This window comes from Bos grunniens, chromosome 20, assembly GCF_055505025.1.
Source record: "Bos grunniens cultivar Pamir isolate PY7600 chromosome 20, Bosgru_T2T1.0, whole genome shotgun sequence".
Classification (NCBI taxonomy): Eukaryota; Metazoa; Chordata; class Mammalia; order Artiodactyla; family Bovidae; genus Bos; species Bos grunniens.
In genome coordinates, this window is record NC_141184.1 from 18,269,270 (window position 1) to 18,288,839 (window position 19,570).

The following is a 19,570-nucleotide window of genomic DNA, read 5'->3' on the forward strand; positions in this document are numbered from 1 at the left end:
AGTGACTTAACACACATAGATTAGATAAAACTAAGTTATTTTAGATAGATGAGTGGATGTCAGGATAAGGTGTGTAAATGCCTGAGTACAATGTTTTCATTATCTTGACGGTAATGGTTCAGAAAGTTTTCAAAGGACTTCAAAGTATGAATTTATCATATGCCCATTAATTTCATGTAAAGTGTACTTTTTATTATTAACAATTATAAAAATGCATTAAGCATCAAGAATATACTGCAATGTTTACTACATAAAAACATAATTATTGACATAACATCCCTGCCATTGACTTTACAATCTCATATGAAATACAAGAATGTAGTGAGCCTACCTCAAAATTTCCTTAACCTGTGTTGTGTGTGTGCTCAGTCACTATTCTTAGCAACCCCATAGACTGTAACCTGCCAGAGTTCTTGTCCATGGGATTTTTCAGGCAAGAATAATTTTTCAGGCAAGAATATTATATCGTGTTGCCATTTACTCCCACAGGGAATCTTCCAGACCCAGGGATCGAATCTACATCTCCTGAATTGCAGACAGATTCTTCACCACTGAGCCATCAGTGAAGCCCACTCTCAACTTATTAAGTGGTTATTTTGGCAAATGAATGAGGTAAAATGACCTATCATTTCAGGTGCAATGTTAATAAAGCTTTGAAAAGGATTCATTTCACGTGTACTCAACTATTTCTCTCAATTATATTAGTCTTGGCAAAAAAAAAGAAATAGAAATTTGGTGAGAAAAATAATCTCAAATTGTCTTGAAGGACTTAAAGCCTGAAAATAAAATGTCTATCTTCAAATATAAAATTTTACAATTTTTCTATAGCTTCCTAGATAAAGAAATGTACAGATTCTTTTTCCATTCTGTATTCTTCTTGTGGAATCTATGTAGAGAATCTGCCTTTAAAATGTTGCTCCTAAGCTCTTCTAAAGCTATGGTCCTACAGCTAATTAATTAGTATCTGGAGTCAACTTTAGAGTGATAGAACTTACTGTCACACATTTTTCCTACAAACAATAAGAAACTACATTTACCTTACACTTACTATACCCTCCAAATGTCCATGTCCTATTAATATTGTTTTACATGAAAAAAAATTTGCTGATGTAAACTTAAGGGAAGACAGTCCTGGATTATCCCTGAGTGCCCAATGTAACAAGTGTTCTTGAAGGAAAAAAGCAGGAGAGTCAAATAAAATATATGACGACAGAAGCAGAAGTCAGTGGGAGACAGAGACACGTGGAGAGAAAGAGTTGAAGATGTTACACTGCTTGGCTTAAAGATCTCAGAATGGGCTACAAGCCAAGGGAAGCAGGCAGCTTCTCAAAGCTTAAAAAGAAACAGATTTCCCCCTGAAGCCTCCAAAAGGAAGGCAGCCATATTGCTACCTTGATTTTAAGACTTGTGATTTCCAGAACTGTGAAGTAATAAATATCTGTTATTTAACCACTAAGTTTGTGATATTTTGTTACAGCAGTGGTAGGAAAATTATACCATTGCATGTGTCACATATCCTGTTAAAAGATTAACATATATATTTCTTATAGTATCTTTTTAATTTTTAATTTTTTTTAATTTATTTTAATTGGAGACAATCAGTTCACAACACTGCCACTCATCAACATGCATCAACCACAGGCGCACATGTGCACCACCCCCATCCTGAAACCCCTCCCACCTCCTTCCCCACCCCATCCCTCTGGATTGTCCCAGAGTAGTGGCCTACTTCATGCATTGAAGTTTCACTGGCCAGCTATTTTACATACGGTGATATACATATTTCAATGCTATTCTCTTGTATCATCCCACCCTTGCCTTCTTCCACATGGTTCAATAGTCTGTTCTTTACATCTGCGTCTCTTTTGCTGACTTGTATATAGGATCACCGTTACCAACTTCTTAAATACCATATATATGTGTTAATACACTGTATTGCTGTTTCTCTTTCTGACTTACTTCACTCTGCATTAGAGGCTCCAGTTTTATCCACCTCATTAGAACTGACTCAAATGTATTTGTTTTTTATAGCTGAGTAATAGTCCATTGGAAAATTCTGAAAGAGATGGGAATACCAAACCACCTGACCTGCCTCTTGAGAAATCTGTATGCAGGTCATGAAGCAACAGTTAGAACTGGACATGGAACAACAGACTGGTTCCAAATAGGAAAAGGAGTACGTCAAGGCTGTATATTGTCACCCTGCTTATTTAACTTATATGCAGAGTACATCATGAGAAACGCTGGACTGGAAGAAACACAAACTGGAATCAAGATTGCCAGGAGAAATATCAATAACCTCAGATATGCAGATGACACCACCCTTATGGTAGAAAGTGAAGAGGAACTCAAAAGCCTCTTGATGAAAGTGAAAGTGGAGAGTCAAAAAGTTGGCTTAAAGCTCAACATTCAGAAAATGAAGATCATGGCATCTGGTCCCATCACATCATGGGAAATAGATGGAGAAACAGTGGAAACAGTGTCAGACTTTATTTTTTTGGCTCCAAAATCACTGCAGATGGTGACTGCAGCCATGAAATTAAAAGACACTTACTCTTTGGAAAGAAAGTTATGTCCAACCTAGATAGCATATTCAAAAGCAGGGACATTACTTTGCCAACAAAGGTCTGTCTAGTCAAGGCTATGGTTTTTCCTGTGGTCATGTATGGATGTGAGAGTTGGACTGTGAAGAAGGCTGAGCGCCGAAGAATTGATGCTTTTGGACTGAGGTGTTGGAGAAGACTCTTGAGAGTCCCTTGGACTGCAAGAGATCCAAGCAGTCCATTCTGAAGGAGATCAGCCCTGGGATTTCTTTGGAAGGAATGATGCTAAAGCTGAAACTCCAGTACTTTGGCCACCTCATGCGAAGAGCTGACTCATTGGAAAAGACTCTGATGCTGGGAGGGGTTGGGTGCAGGAGGAGAAGGGGACGACAGAGGCTGAGATGGCTGCATGGCATCACTGACTCCATGGACATGAGTCTGAGTGAACTCCGGGAGTTGGTGATAGACAGGGAGGCCTGACGTGCTGCGATTCATGGGGTCACAAAGAGTCGGACACGACTGAGCAACTGAACTGAACTGAATAGTCCATTGTGTACCTGTACCACAACTTCCTTATGCATTAATCTGCTGATGGACATCTAGGTTCTTTCCATGTTCTAGCTATTGTAAACAGTGCTGCAATGAACATCGGGGTGCTTGTGTCTGTTTCAATTCTGGTTTCCTTGGTGTGTTTGTCTAGCAGTGGGATTGTTGGGTCATATGGCAGTTCTACTTCCAGTTTTTTAAGGGATCTCCACACTGTTCTCCGTAGTGGCTGTTCTAGTTTGCATTGCTACCAACTGTGGAAGAGGGTTCCCTCTTCTCCACACCCTCTCCAGCATTTATTATTTGTAGTTTTTTGATAGCAGCCATTTTGACCTGTGTGAGATGACACCTCATTGTAGTTTTGATTTGCATTTCTCTAATAATGAGTGATATTGAGCATCTTTTCATGTGTTTATTAGCCATCTGTATGTCTTCTTTGGAGAAATGTCTGTTTAATTCTTTGGCCAACTTTTTTTTTTTTTTTTTTTCACTTTATTTTTTTTTTCCTTTTCTTTTCTTTTTTTTATGCTTTTTTCTTTATTCTTTTTAAAAGTATGAAAGTATGATAATACATTTACAGAAGACTTGGAAAATACAGAACAAACTTACATATAGTTCCATTATATATTACAATTGTTTTTTAAGTGGATAAACTAAGATTTTTAGTTGGAGTTTCAATATCAAACTCTCAAAAATTAATAGAATGGATAGAGAGAAAAGTGGAAGGATACAGTAGACCTGAAAAGCACTGTGAACCAATTCAGCATAATTAAGATTTATAAAATTTTCACACAACAGGATACAAATTCATATAAATTTATTTATTTTAATTGTAGGTTGGCCAACTTTTTGATTGGGTTGTTCATTTTTCTGGTATTGAGCTGCAAGAGCTGTTTGTATATTTTGGAGATTAATTATTGTCAATTGCTTCACTTGCTATTATTTTCTCCCATTCTGAAGGCTGTCTTTTCACCTTGCTTAGATTTCTTTTGTTGTGCATAAGCTTTTAAGTTTAATTGGGTCCTATATGTTTGTTTTTTATTTTATTTCCATTACTCTTGGAGGTGGGTCATAGAAGATCTTGCTGTGATTTATGTCAGAGAGTGTTCTGCCTATGATTTCCTCTAAGAGATTTATAGTTTCTGATCTTACATTTAGATCTTTAATACATTGTCAGTTTATTTTTGTGTATGATGTTAGTGTTCTAGTTTCATTCTTTTACATGTGTTGAGCAGTTTTCCCAGCACCACTTGTTAAAGAGATTGCCTTATCTCCACTGTATATTTTTGCCCCCTTTGTCAAAGATGAGGTGTACATAGATGCATGGATTTATCTCTAGGCTTTCTATTTTGTTGCATTGATCTATATTTTCTTATAGTATCTTGAGTTAAATATTATTACCTCCATATTTTTAAATAAATAAACTGAATAATGCTGCTATTAGCTAATCTGCCCAAGCTACAAAGCTATTAAGTAAGATAATTTAGATTTGAACATCTTGACTTCATAACTTGGACTCTCACACTATAATAGCCCCCAAATTACTGTACACACACACACACACACAGAGTTAGTGAAAAACTCTGAATGTACTAAAGTATATATACATTTTCACATCTTCTGCAAGAGTCATACACTAAGTATCAAATTTAAGTTTAAACATTAGTTATACGGCTCCTCTTAACAAATGTAAACAGTCAAAGGCTGATGAACTGCTGCACAATATTTCTATTATACTTTTCTTCTGATATGCTGTATACTTTATATAGATCACATATATATACATGACTGGAGGGTACATTAAAGTGATCTCTTGTGTATGTGTTATATGTCAGCAGTTATATATTGAATACTTACTAAGCCCCAACTAATGGACTATAAAAGAACAGGAAATATAAAAGTAAGAGCAAACTCAAGGACAAATAAAATGGCATCTATGCTTAAGTTCCGGAGTCTACAAGACAAGATCAGATTAGATCTGAAAAGGTTGGTAGGGCTCAGATTCTTCAAGGATGTCAAGGAGTTTAAAGCCTTTTATTGAAAAGAGAAGAAAACCTAGGCAAATATGTTGATCCTGAAAGGTAGGGGTATGTATGTGTGTGTGGTTGCATGCTCAGTCATCTCTGACACTTTCTGATTCCATGGACTACATAGCATGCCATGGATGGTAATTAAATCCAGCAAACAGGTAAGAAAGCCAAAAACACTTCTAAACACATGAAAATAAATCAATATTTTGAAAATAAATCAATATTTATTGATTTATTTTCAATAAATAAATTGAAAAAGCAGGCAAACACTCACCACCCTCTGCACACACATATATATTAAAAGACAAAGAAAGAAATTCCTAGAGCATTTTGTGGAATACTTACTTTACTTAACAAGATCCGGAGTATAAACCTTTGAGAGATACTGCTGGTATTCAAGGACCCCTTCAGAACAACAAGAATTTAGGATGCGAGGGAGGCAATGAGAAGCTAAGCAGGCAAATGCATATATTTCAGAACCCAACACCCAGGGCTCAAAATCATTGGAATCTCTGGGCACCAGAAAGGTACTCAGAGCCAAGGTGGCAGATGCTGGAAGGCAGCGCAGGAACAGCAGTAGATGGGGGAAGTCAGTAGCCAGAGGGGAAAGGATTCAGACTGCAACAACTGGGCTGTGAAGATGAAGTTGACTGGAATGGATTCTGTACCAGATCCCTAATGAAATTACAGGGAGTGAGTTGAGTTGAAGCAGTCCAGGGACAGGAGAAGATGAAATAGATGCACGTGCTGTATAGAAGAAAGGTCCACTAAGTGGAGCCCACAGGAACACTACCCAGTGAAACTAAGTATGTATTCAGAACAACAAATACATGAAAAGGCATCTGGACGAGCACAAATAAGAAATGAAGTTGAGAAACAGCTGAATTTTAATGATCAAAAACTGCAGATGTACAATCAGACAATATAAAGATTATACTGAACACAAAATGATTATAGGAATAAAGGAGTTAATTACAAAGATGTTTGAATAACAAGAAACCGTTAAGAATGAACAGATATTTAAAAACATACTATCTGTAAATAAAAAAATAGTATAGGAATCAAAGTCTTAGTGGATTAATTAACAGTGGCGTGGCACAGATGGTTAAAAACTCTGTCTTTAATGCAGGAGACACAGATTTGATTCCTGGGTTGGGAAGATTCCCTAGAGAAGGGCACAGCAACCCACTCCAGTATTCTTGCCTGGAGAATCCCATGGACAGAGGAGCCTAGCAGGCATGCAGGGAGAGAGAAGGGAGGGGACAAGGGGAAAATTCATACATGATGAGCAAAATGATAATACTATGCTCAAATTAAAATGGAAGAAAAATGGAGTAATGAGCAGTGCCATATATTGTCCATGAGATATTTTAGAAAATGAGAAGATTTAGAACAAGTAGGATATATTTACATTAAGTAAGCACATAGATGTTACTCTTACATAGTAATGACAAGCTGTTATTCTTCTTCATGATTAAGTGATGGCATATTAAAATATGACTATATAAGCTGGTGTTTACAGGGTATGATATCCTTGCAGTACTTAACAATGGAAATATTCTGTAGTTTCCATTTTCTCACTTATAAAGTATAAACAATAATGACAAACAAGATAATCATAAAGTGTCATGAGATGCCAGTAAAGAATCATAATGCCTAGCAACAAAAAAACAAGTCTCTCTAAAGTAGATGATATTAATAAAATATGTAACATATCATAGTCATCCCTTGGTATCCACATGGGATTGGTTCTAGGACTCACTTCATATACCAAAATCCACAGGAAACACATCCCAGAGTCAGGCACTCCTATCTGTGGTTTCACAGACCTAAATTCAAGCAACCATGGATCTTACAGTACAGCATCACAGTTGCTTGAATCTTCTCCTGAGGATATGGAGGGCCTGACTGTATATTTGCTGAAAAGAATCCACATGGCAGTAGACCTGAGCAGCTCAAATATGTGTTGTTCAAGGGTCAACTGTACTTAAAAATTCACATTTCTATCCAAGTGTTGAAAAAAAATGCAAGTATTCATAAACAGGTTTATTTGGAAACCTTTGCTTTTATTCTCTCTACATAATGCAAATTAAAAGTATGAAAAAGAATAAAAGAAACCTCATTTAAAATGGAGTTGAGTGCTGTACCATTTTTTCTAGATTCCATATATATGTGTTAATATACAATATTTGTTTTTCACTTTCTGAGTTACTTCACTACATAGGACATACTCTAGGTTCATTCACATCTCTAAAAATGGGCCAATTTCATTCTTTTTTATGGCTGAGTAATATTTCATGGTATAGACGTACTGCATCTTATTTATCCATTCATCTGTCAGTGGACACCAGGTGGAAAGAGGAGAGTGGCACAAATTGGGAGATTAGGGTTGATATGTTTACACTACCATGTATAAAATAGATAGCTAGTGGGAACCTGCTATAAAACACAGGAAGCTCAGCCTGGTGTTCTATGATGACCTAGAGTAGTGGGATTGGGGTGGAGGAAGGAAGTCCAAGAGGAAGGGAATATATTCACTCGATTGTACAGCAGAAACTAACACAACATCATAAAGCAATCATACTTCAATTTAAAAAAATAAAATGGGACCATGTAATGTTCTAGGGGGAGCTCTCCTACACATCACACTGCTACTGCTACTGCTAAGTCACTTCAGTCGTGTCCGACTCTGTGTGACCCCATAGACGGCAGCCCACCAGGCTCCCCCGTCCCTGGGATTCTCCAGGCAAGAACACTGGAGTGGGTTGCCATTTCCTTCTCCAATGCTTCAAAGTGAAAAGTGAAAGTGAAGTCACTCAGTTGTGTCCGACCCTCAGCGACCCCATGGACTGCAGCCTTCCAGGCTCCTATATCCATGGGATTTTCCAGGCAGGAGTACTGGAGTGGGGTACCATTGCCTTCTCCAACACATCACACTACAACTTGCAAGTCCCATCAGAAAAAAAAACAAACAGCTGCCCACTTGCCTGCAGCCAATGAAGAACCACAACAGTCCTCCCCAAGCTCTCTCTTTCCTGCAGAAGCGTAGCCCCTCTCCTCTGTTCACAGATCAGCCTATGTTTCAACAGAGTTTGCTTGTCCCAAATTGTAGTTCTGCTATTCCCAAGTGAACTAATTTTGCTGTTAAAATAACTGGCCATTTGGTTTTAAGTGAACATAGAGTTCATTATTTTAATGGTTTAAAATTTAAATTAAAATTTAAAATCAGGAACCAATGATTCCCTGAACTGAGTTTCCCACTTGAATACTTAGTGCTCTCAGTTTATTTGTGGTCTTTTTTCCTTTCTGCTTGGTCAGTGTCTCATTAGGTTTGAGCTCCCTCCTTTTATTTGAGCTCTGATTTTACTCATGATCTGTTTAAAGGTTTCATCTTTTCTGATGAGTACTCATTTATTCTTTTTGAACCTCTAGTTTTGACTCATGGGATCACAATCTGCTAATTTCACTCAGGAGAATTCTCATTCTGGAAACCTGGCCAGTTTTATTTTTAAAACCTTAGGTCCTTCCTCTTGCACATTTTTAAATTAATTGGACCAACCTACCCCAAAATAACTTAAAGCTCTAATGGCCATTATGGGGAAAGTGTGAGCTCCCCAAACTTTTCATAAAACCAAATTAGAAGACTGTAGCTCTAAAATAAAATCAGCTGAAAGGGAAGACTATTTCAATCGGTATCTTAAGGCTTCTAAGCCTATATAGGGCTGTAGAATGGGCTTCTTAAAGGGCTTCTTAAATATTTCTCTTTAAGAAATCCATTTATAAATTAACTGACATCAACAGACAATTGAAAGAAAATAAAGCAAAGCAAAACATCTAAGGCCTCTTTTTCTCCTCCCCAATCTTCAATCTCCATCCTCACAGCCTTCATACTCTGCCTCTCTCCAAACTTTTATCTGCTCTTAATTTCTTTGAACCCATTAGAGCCTGACCCTTTAAAATACCCTGTGAGGATTGTAATACTAAAATCTCATATCCTCAGAACTAAGCCAAAGTAGAAGCCATACACTAAGGTGTTTTTGTTTGTTTGTTTTTTGAATTATACTGAAATCTCTCTGAACCTGCAAAGGAGAGACCAGCACCAATCCTTGTTAAATGATTAGGCTCAGCAGTCACTGCCTCACTTCACCTGAAAATCCCTGGGACTTTCCCAAAACCTGTTGACAGAAGTAAGATTCATGCTTATCCCTACAGGCCCAATGAGGGCATCCCTTGTAGCTCAGTTGGTAAAGAATCTGCCTGCAGTGCAGGAGACCTGGGTTCGATCCCTGGTTCAGGAAGATCCCCTGGAGAAGGAAATGGCAACCCACTCCAGTATTCTTCCCTGGAAAATCTCATGGACAGAGGAGCCTGGTGGGCTGCAGTCCATGGGGTCACAAAGAGTCAGGCACAACTGAGCGACTAAAACTTAACACTTATACCCAATTCCAAATTATTTTTAAGGTAAATTCTGGCTTTGCTTCGGGTTTTGAATCCACTCATGTAGTCTTCAACTCACTGTTCATTAAATGGCAGAAACTAAATCTTTCCCATCTAGTTAAAAGGACTGAAATAAAATGGGAAACAGTATTCCCTCCAGCTTGACTTAGTAAAGCAAATTGGCTCACCCACACCCTGGATGATTCAACCCAAAGGAATATCATTAAAATCCTTAATTTTAAACTGCAATAATAGAGGTTCCCAAACAAAATCAAACCCCTCTTGGGGTTTGGCATTATTACAGAAAGTCATCAGGAATAAGACTGTTACAAACTTAACTTTGTCCCAGGTACTTTCTGCTCTCTAATCAGCCTTTCCAAATGCCCTCTTATTTCCCAATTATAGAACTCTGAGGCTTCCCTGATAGCTCAGTTGCTGAAGAATCTGCCTGCAATGCAGGAGACTGGGTTCAATTCCTGGGCTGGGAAGATCCTCTGAAGGGATAGGTTACCCATTCCAGTATTCTTGGGTTTCCCTGGTAGCTCAGCTGTTAAAAAGTCCACCTGCAATGTGGGAGACCTGGGTTCCATCCCTGGGTTGGGAAAATCCCCTGGAGAAGGGAACAGCTACCCACTCCAGTATTATGGCCTAGAGAATTCCACAGACTATATAATCCACGGGATCACAAAGAGTCAGACATGGCTGAGTGACTTTCACATAGAACTCTGAGGAACTACAGGTACTTTCCCCAATCCTTCCTCTTAACTAGCTAGAAGAAACAACTCTCCAGGTGGGAATGAAACTCTCTTTGTCCTTGTTGACACCAAAGCTGCACTCTTGGTGCTCAATACTGCTATTCAATAGCCCCTGACTTGGGGTGTATCCCTAACATGATATATAATCTTTAACAAGTTCATGCATGTATGCATGCTCAGTCATGTCTGACTCTTTGTGACCACAAGGACTGTAGCTCTCCAGTTCCACAGGATTCTCCAGGCAAGAATACCAGAGTAGGTTTGCCATTTCCTCCCCCAGGGGATCTTCCCTACCCAAGGATTGATTCCACATCTTCCATATCTCCTGCATTGGCAGGCAGATTCTTTACCACCGAGCTACCTGGGAAGCCCTTTATTTTTATTTTTTTTTAACAGTTTTCTGTATTAATCCTATTCCCTTTGCTTTAGACACTCTGAGAAATATTCATCCTTTTCTCCTTAGTTTCTCTGTCCCTGTTCATTTATTGGGCCAAGATTTCTTAGACAGCAATCAAAGCCAGAATTGCTTTCTCATAAAAGGAGAGAGAATTCTAGAAATTGATAGTTGAAAGCAAGATATTCAACCAGATGAATCAAATAATCATTAAACATATTTTATTTGTTCTGTCTCTGACAGTAGAGCTAATTTTAAGGATGCAAGCTAAAATTCTTTGTGACCCTATAGACTATAGCCCACCAGGTTCCTCTGTCTATGGGGATTCTCCAGGCAAGAATACTGGAGTGGGTTACCATGCCCTTCTCCAGGGAATCTTCCTGATCCAGGGAAGCCCAATTTTATGTCTCCTGCATAATTCTATGGCTCCTGACAACAGTTTCTTTACTTCCAGTGTCACCTGGGAAGCCCAATTTTAAGAAAATTAACCTTAAAATTTTTGCCATTTGCACTTATTAGATCAGTTGCAAGCCATCAAGTCTATAACAGAAAATCTGTAATTTGTTCAAACTCACATTCAATAGTTGGGGCACCTGATCTCAGAAAAATGGCTATATTTAGATTCAAACAGGCTTTCTGATATCCCAAAATTCCCCAAACCCAAAACTAAAAGCCTTTCATAAAGTTTTGCCAGGGCTAGCTGGCTGTTGTCAAAGCCAGATTCTAAACTTCCCTCTATGGCCCAAACTTTATCTGTGTTACTAAAACATAGCAAACTTGACCCTATTATTCAAGATCAGGATAATTTAACCTTTAAAGTTTTAAAGGAAGCCTTGATCAATTTCCTTGCCCTTTGTTGTTCAGTCGCTAAGTTGTGTCTGACTCTTTATGACCTCATGGACAGCAGCACCACCGGGCTTCCCAGACCCTCACTATCTCCCGGAGTTTGCTCAAATGCATGTCCCTTAAGTCGGTGATGCCATTCAACCATCTCATTCTCTGTCACCCTCTTTTTCTCCTGGCCTTAATCTTTCCCAGCACCACGGTCTTTTCCAGTGAGTCAGCTCTTCTTATAAGGTTGCTGCACTTGGATACTTCAATGATCAACTTCCCATTCTACTTTTTGTATCTGAAAAGAAAAGCAATGCCCTTGGATTACTCATTCAAAACCATGGAGACTACCATTGACTCTTAAGGTATTATAGCCAACAGCTAGACACTGTGAAATGAGAATTCACCTGTGTCTCTGAGTCATTTCTGCCACTGCCTCCTTAGTCAAAGCTACCAACAAGAAAGTCATAGGATAACCATCTTTACATCTCAAGCAGTAGAAGCCTTCCTGAATTTTTATCACATTCAACAGTTTTCAGCCAATTGTCTCACCACACATGAAATCCTCTTGCTAACTGCTCTTTGTATAGCTTTCTTAACTGTGATAATCTTAACGCTTCCATCCTTCTCTCTTCTATGGATAATATCCCTCATGACAGTCTGGCTGTCACCTCATGACCCATGATAAACTAACAGGAAAATCCTTTGGATAATGCTAACTTTTCATGGTTTACTGATGGTTCTCATTTTTAGAGAGAAAATGATAAATATTATCCTGGGTATAGTATTGAAACTCCTTTTGGAGTCACTGTGCAGCATCCTCTAGCATCTCCAGCTAACAGCTTAGGTTGTACACTTACTTGGGCCAGCATTTCGGATAAGGGAAAAACTGTACATATCTATACTGAAGGTAAGTATGCCTTTGGAGTAGCTTATGACTTTGTTTGATCAAAGGAACCAGCAACCAAACCACTACTATGGTAGAAAGAAATGTTTCCCTAAATGATAATCTAGAAACGCTGACTAGAGATGTGCAGTAATCATTCACAGAAAAGGTAAAACAATATTGAAAGTAGAATAACTCTTGGTTCAATAAAGAGAGAACTTTGGAATGGGCCAGATAATAATCCAGTTCTGCAAGAGATGCTAAAATTCACATCACTAACCTACCATACATGCACTGCATCACTGGCTTACTGATAAAATAAACTTTATGAACCAGTACCGGTGGAGAAATATTAACAGGCCCACAATCAATGTGTACTTTATTTGCCTTGCTTATATAAAACATAATTCAGGAAAATCTGTCCACACTGTTCTCAGACACTTTAAATTAACCAACGGACTGTGCAAGGTTTGGCAAATGGATTTTATTCAGTGTCTCCAATCTCAAGGATTTGGTAATGGCTTGGATGTTTTCTCACTGGACTGAAGTCTTGTATCAGGCTACTGCTACTGTTGTGGATCATTTCCACTTGAGGAATCCTTCCTCAAACTTCACAGTGACCAGGAAACTCATTTTACCAATCAAGTGCTTCAACAGATCTTTTCTGTTTGGCCAGTTTTATAACACTTTCATTTGCTTACAAACTTCAATCCTCAAAGTTAATTGACTAGTTAACCCACTAGGGCAAGTTTGGAGAGACCCTTAAAATAACCCATCCAAAGGCATTGGCGTAAGACCTTCTAAATCTCAAGTCTTGGAACCTATAAACTCTCACCCTTTGAGATAATTGCAGGATACTTAATGCATTTGGCTCCTGCTTCTTTTGATTCACAGACGGTAAAAGGAAGATATACTTCAATAGTGCTTCTGTTAAGAGCAACTAAAGTGTCAGTCGCACAGTTGTGTCCTACTCTTTGTGACTCCATAGACTATAGCCTGCCAGGCTCCTCCTTCCATGGGATTTTCCAGGCAAGAATATTGGAGAGGATTGCCATTTCCTTCTCCAGGGGATCTTCCCAACCCAGGGATCAAAGCCAGGTCTCCCACATTGCAGGAAGACTCTACCATCCGAGCTACCAGAGAAGCCCTTAAGAACTACTACACTGTCACCAAAGGGGAAAGGAGGGCCAGGGATAAATTGTGAATATGAGATTAACAGACAAAAACCACCATACATAATTTACATAAGCAACAAGGATTTACTGTATAGCATAGAAAACTATGGGCTTTCCTTATAGCTAAGTTGGTAAATAATCCTGCTGCAATGCAGGAGACCCAGTTCGATTTATGGATTGGGAATATCTTCTGGAGAAGGGATAGGCTACCCACTCCAGTATTCTTGAACTTCCCATGTGGCTCAGCTGATAAAGAATCCACCTGCAATGCAGGAGACCTGGGTTCAATCCATGGGTTGGGAAGATCCCCTGGAGAAGGGAAAGGCTACCCACTGCAGCATTCTGCCCTGGAGAATTCCATAGAATGTATAGTCCATGGGGTTGCAAAGAGTCAGACTGAGCAACTTTCACTTTCACTTCACTCTTCACAGGAAATTGTAGTCTTCACTGGTGGCTCAGTGGTCAAGAATTTGCTTGCGATGCAGGAAATGCTGGGTTGGGAAGATCTCCTGTAGAAGGAAATAGTGACCCACTCCAGTATTCTTGCTTGCAGAATTCCATGGACAGAGGAGCCTTGTGGACTAGAGTCCATGGAATCTAAAAGAGTCAGATATGATTTAGCAACTAAACAACAACAAGGGCCTATATACTATATCTTGTAATAACCTATAATGGAAAATAATCTATAAAAAATATATAACCATATCATGATGCTGTATACCTGAAACTAATACAATATTGTAAATCAACTATACTTCAGTTAAAAAAGAAAACATGCTTTAGAAGAGCGATCTTTTTTCAGAATGTTCCTGGGAGTCAGAAATCTTAAATATCACACCTGTCATCCTAGGGATTTCATCTGTTAGAAAAGGTATCTCTACCTTTTGAAGAGAAAGTAATTCTTTAACCCCACTGGGAAAAAACGCTTATCATGTACTGTTAACCAACTCTTGTGCTACCAAACTCCAAGGAAGGCTTTTGGATCCACATGTTATATCAAAAGAAAGCACCAAACCCTGACTGGAACTGCAACACCAACTGATGACCTGAAGATAAAGATTTTCATGACTTTAACAGATGACAGCTGAAGAAGAGAGTTTTCTCAAAATGACAGTACCACTCACTATACTTTTTTTCTGTTACTTATTTCCTCCCTCTTTTTTTTGGCTCAACCTATTGAAAAGGGTGAAACCTTGCTGACTATTGCATCTGTTGCCAAAGACTCTGATCATCCTTGAAGCTGAAAATACCTTGGTCTTACCCATAACCCATTTCTCTCTCTTTGCAAATAGATGGGGAAACAATGGAAACAGTGACAGACTTTATTTTCTTGGGCTCCAAAATCACTGCAGATGGTGACTGCAGACATGAAATTAAAAGACACTTGCTCCTTGGAAGAAAAGCTATGAAACACCTAGATAGCACATTAAAAAGCAGAGACATGACTTTGCTGACAAAGGTCCATCTAGCCAAAGCTGTGGTTTTTCCAGTAGTCATGTATGAATGTGAGTTGGACCACAAAGAAAGTTGAGTGGAGAAGAGATGATGCTTTTGAATGGTGGTGTTGGAGAAGACTCTTGAGAGTCCCCTGGACTTCAAGGAGATCAAATCCATCAATCCTAAAGGCAATCAGTCCTGAATATTCATTGGAAGGACTGATACTGAAGCTGAAACTCCAATACTTTGGCCACCTGATGCAAAGAACTGACTCACTGGAAAATATTCTGATGTTGGGAAAGATTGAAGGCAGGAGAAGGGAACGACAGAGGATGAGTTGGTTGGATGGCATCACTCACTCAATGGACATGAGTCTGGGTAAATTCCAGGAGTTAGTGATTGACAGGGAGGCTTGGCGTGCTGAGGTCCATGGGGTGGCAAAGTGTCAGACAAGACTGAGTGACTGAACTGAACTGAACTGAATATGAACAAGCTTTTGTCAATAAATTCAACTGCTAAATGAAGTTAGCAAATTTCTTGAAGATACAAATTATAATATCTCACTCAAAAAGACTGATAATACAAATATCCCAGTACCTATTAAAAATTGAAATTGTAGTTTAAATTTTTCCCAAAACAGAATCTTCTTCAGGCTAAGAGAATTTGATTGGTAAACTCAAAGTTTTTTTTTTTTTTTTTTAAGCCATTCTACCTAAACACTTCCTGAAAATTGAAAAAGATGAATTAAAGTACTTCTGACATCATTCTGTTATTCCATCTGATTCCTAAATAAGACAAAAATATTACAACAGAAGTACAGGTAAATATCACTCATGAATACAGATAAATTCTTAAGAAATATTAGCAAATCAAATCCTACGATGCATGAAAATGCTAAGGCATTATGACCAAATTGAGAGTATCACAAGAATGCAGTGCAGTTTAACATTTTAAAAAATGAATGCAATTTGCCATTTTAATCTGAAAATAACAACAAAAACACAAACATTTCAATAGACAAAACACTGGCAAAATCCAATACACATTACTGTCAAAACAAAGCAAATAACAATAAGAAAACTAATGACAAACTAAAACATAAAGATGCATATTAAACTTCTAAAGGCCATCTATGAAAAACTTACATCTAAAACTTCCTGATTGAAAATGAAATATGGAACACTTTCCTGCCTAACATTAGGTGCATAACAGAAGTGTATGATATCATCACCTGTATTTTACATTCATTGGAAGTTTTATCCTAAAAAAAATATTTTATAAAAAGATAAATAAAAGTTCCCTGGATTAGAGAGAAAAAAGTAAAATTGTGAATTCACAGACATTATTATTATCTATGTAAAAACTCCTTTGAATCTACAAAAATGTTAGAATGTATGTTTCTACACGGTTTACATACAGGAGTTTTTACATAGATTAAAAAAATGTGAACTCACAATTTTACTTTCTTCTCTCAGTACACAAAAATCAATTTTATCTCTTTATACAAGTTACCAATAACTAAAATAAAAAATACTATTTAAATAGTATAAAACTATTGTATAGGAAAAATGTTTAAAAGATTTGAAGTACATGTACATTTTTAAGACAAATTACATGTGACAAAGAAAAAAGTAAGTAGAATCTGATTAAAAGGAGAAATAACTGTATATGGGTCAGAAGACTCAATATTTTTAAGTTGTCTAGCCTACAAAATTAATCCATAGGTTTGAAATAATCTCATTCAAACTCCCAGGAGGCTTTTGTTTTTCTATAAATCAACAACTGTTTCTAAATTTCATATGGCAATACAAAGAACTGAGAACAGCTAAAATCATATGGAAAAAGAAAAAAAATAATTGGAGAATTAACATTATCCCATTACAAGACTATTTAAAAATATTTCATACTCAAGACAGTGAGATATTGCACACAGACAGACAGATACATTAGAGAAAAGCAACAGTGAGATCCTGAATAGATCCATAAATACATGGCCAATTGATTTTCAACAAATATGCAAAAGCAATGCAGGGGAGAATTGATATTCTTTTCAGCAAATGAGGCAGAAACTATTGATGTACATGCATAATTAAGTAAACTTCCTTCCATAACTCACATATATAAACAAATTAACTCAAAATAGACATAGTGTCAATACTAATGGTGAATCTAAAACTGTAAAACTTTGGGAGAATATTAAAAATAAAAAAACTTTGTGACCTTCAGTTAGGCAAAAGAAAAAAATCATTTTGATATCACAACCAAAGCATGATCCATTCAGCGGTATATTGATAACCTGAACTTCATCAAAATTTTTAAAATTACTTTTTGAATGATAATGGTAAGAGAATTAAGAGACAAGTTGTATCCTGGGTGAAATTATGTTTGTCTCATAATTCATAAAGGACTTTTCTGCAAAATATTTAAGAAACTAAATCAATAATAATAAATAACCTATAAAATATATAAGTAAAATATATGATGAAACAATTCACCAGAGGAGATGGAATATAAGCACGAGAGAAAACACTTAAGATTATTGGTCATTAGAGGAATTCAACTAAAAATGCCATGAGAGAGCACAACAAACATCCGTAATCATAATAAATCCTGACCATGCCAAATGTTGAAAAGGGTGCAAAGGAACACCGTGATTCACCTGCATTACTGGTGGGAATGTGAAATGCACAGTTGTCTATTTCTTAGAAAAATTAACAAACAGCTACTCTATGATCCACCTTTGACACTCTTTTAACTGTTTTTCTAAGAGGAAGGAAAGCATGTGTCCATATAAAGATTTGTCCATACGTGTTCTTGGCAGTTTGTTATAGCCAAAAACATGATAATAGCTCACTTCTCTCCATTAACCGGTGGAAGAATAAACATATCATGTTATATGCACACTGTCAAATCATTTGCAGGAAGAACAAACAAAAACAAAAATTATAACTATTTATATATACTAGAACATGGATAAATCTCAAAGCAATTATACTGCTTAAAAGAAATCAGACCCCTGGGGCCTCTCATAGTGTGCCATGCCAGATCATACTGGCCCCAAACCATTGCCTGGCCTGTGCCCATGTACTACAGGCACTGAAGTGGGTTACATAGTGGAAAAAAAATAAAAGAAACCAGCCAAAATAGAGCCCTTCCTTCATGATGCTATTTATACCAAACACAGGAAAATGCAATTTACCTACAGTAAATATGGGGCAGGTGAGAAGGATTCTCAAGTGGCATAAGGAAAGTTTGGGGTCGTGGATATCCTGATTTTTTTATTGTTTATTTGTGTGACAAACCTTACAAATAACATGCTTAACTGAGCTTATTACATGTCACTTACACCTTGACAAAATGCAAAAGAGCAACAGAAGTGTCCATGAGGTGATAAACTCCTATTAAAAAAACTATGTATGGCAAAACCAATACAATATTGTAAAGTAAAAAAATAAATTAATTAATTAAAAAAAAACTATGTAAACAACACCTTGATGATCAATCATTCATCCATCTATTTAATCAGTCATAGTTTTCCCATTCTTTTACTTACTTATTCATACATTTAATAATCACTCATTTGTTATTTATTTATCCATTCAAAAATATTATTGAGAGTTCTCTCTGAAGTTACCGATTTTCTGAGCATATGATATTGAACAAAGAAGCAAAATCTAGGTTAACGTTAGCTACTCACACTTAAAAGCAAACATAAGATTACGTAACAGTAGTCCTTTTTTGAGTAACTGCTATTCCAGGTTCTGCAATATGTAGCAGCAAGCTGACAAAGGTCTGTATAGACAAAGCCATGGTTTCTCAAGTAGTCATGTACAGATATGAGAGTTGGACCGTAAGAAGGCTGAAGAATTGATGCTTTCAACCTATGGTGCCAGATATGACTCTTGAGGGTCCCTTGGACTGAGGATCCCTTGGACTGCAAGGAGATCAAACCAGTCATTCCTAAAGGAAATCAGCCCTGAAGATTCACTGGGAGAACTGATGCTAAAGTTGAAGTTCTGATATTTTGGCCACCTGATGTGAAGAGACTACTCATTGGACAAGACCTTGATGCTGGGAAAGATTGAGACCAGGAGGAGAAGGGGGCAACAGAGGATGAGATGGCTGGATGGCATCACTGACTCAAGGGACGTGAGTTTTAGCAAACTCTGGGAGATAGTGAATGGAGAAGGAAATGGCAACCCACTCTAGTGTTCTTGCCTGGAGAATCCCAGGGACGGGGGAGCCTGGTGGTCTGCTGTCTATGGGGTCGCACAGAGTCAGACACGACTGAAGCAACTTAGCAGCAGCAGCAGCAGCAGCAGCAGGGAGATAGTGAAGGACAGGGAAGCCTGACATGCTGTAGTCCAGGCGGTCACAAAGAGTCCAACACAATTTGGCAATGGAAAAACAATAACAAAAGGTAATATTATTAATAGTTGAACCTGTGTGAGACTGGCTTTGCCTGGGAAACCTCTGGTTTTACTGCATGCCAGTCTTAAAGCAGAGTCAGGAAACTCTCTCTATAAAGAATCCCAG

The 19,570-nt window shown here is 37.6% G+C and overlaps 1 protein-coding gene across 10 annotated transcripts in view; it reads right to left on the reverse strand.

The window, feature by feature from the left end:
• Window positions 1-19,570, reverse strand: part of CDH18 (cadherin 18) — a 1,278,664-nt gene that overhangs the window by 328,285 nt on the left and 930,809 nt on the right. The gene's annotated exons all lie outside the window — the stretch shown is intronic.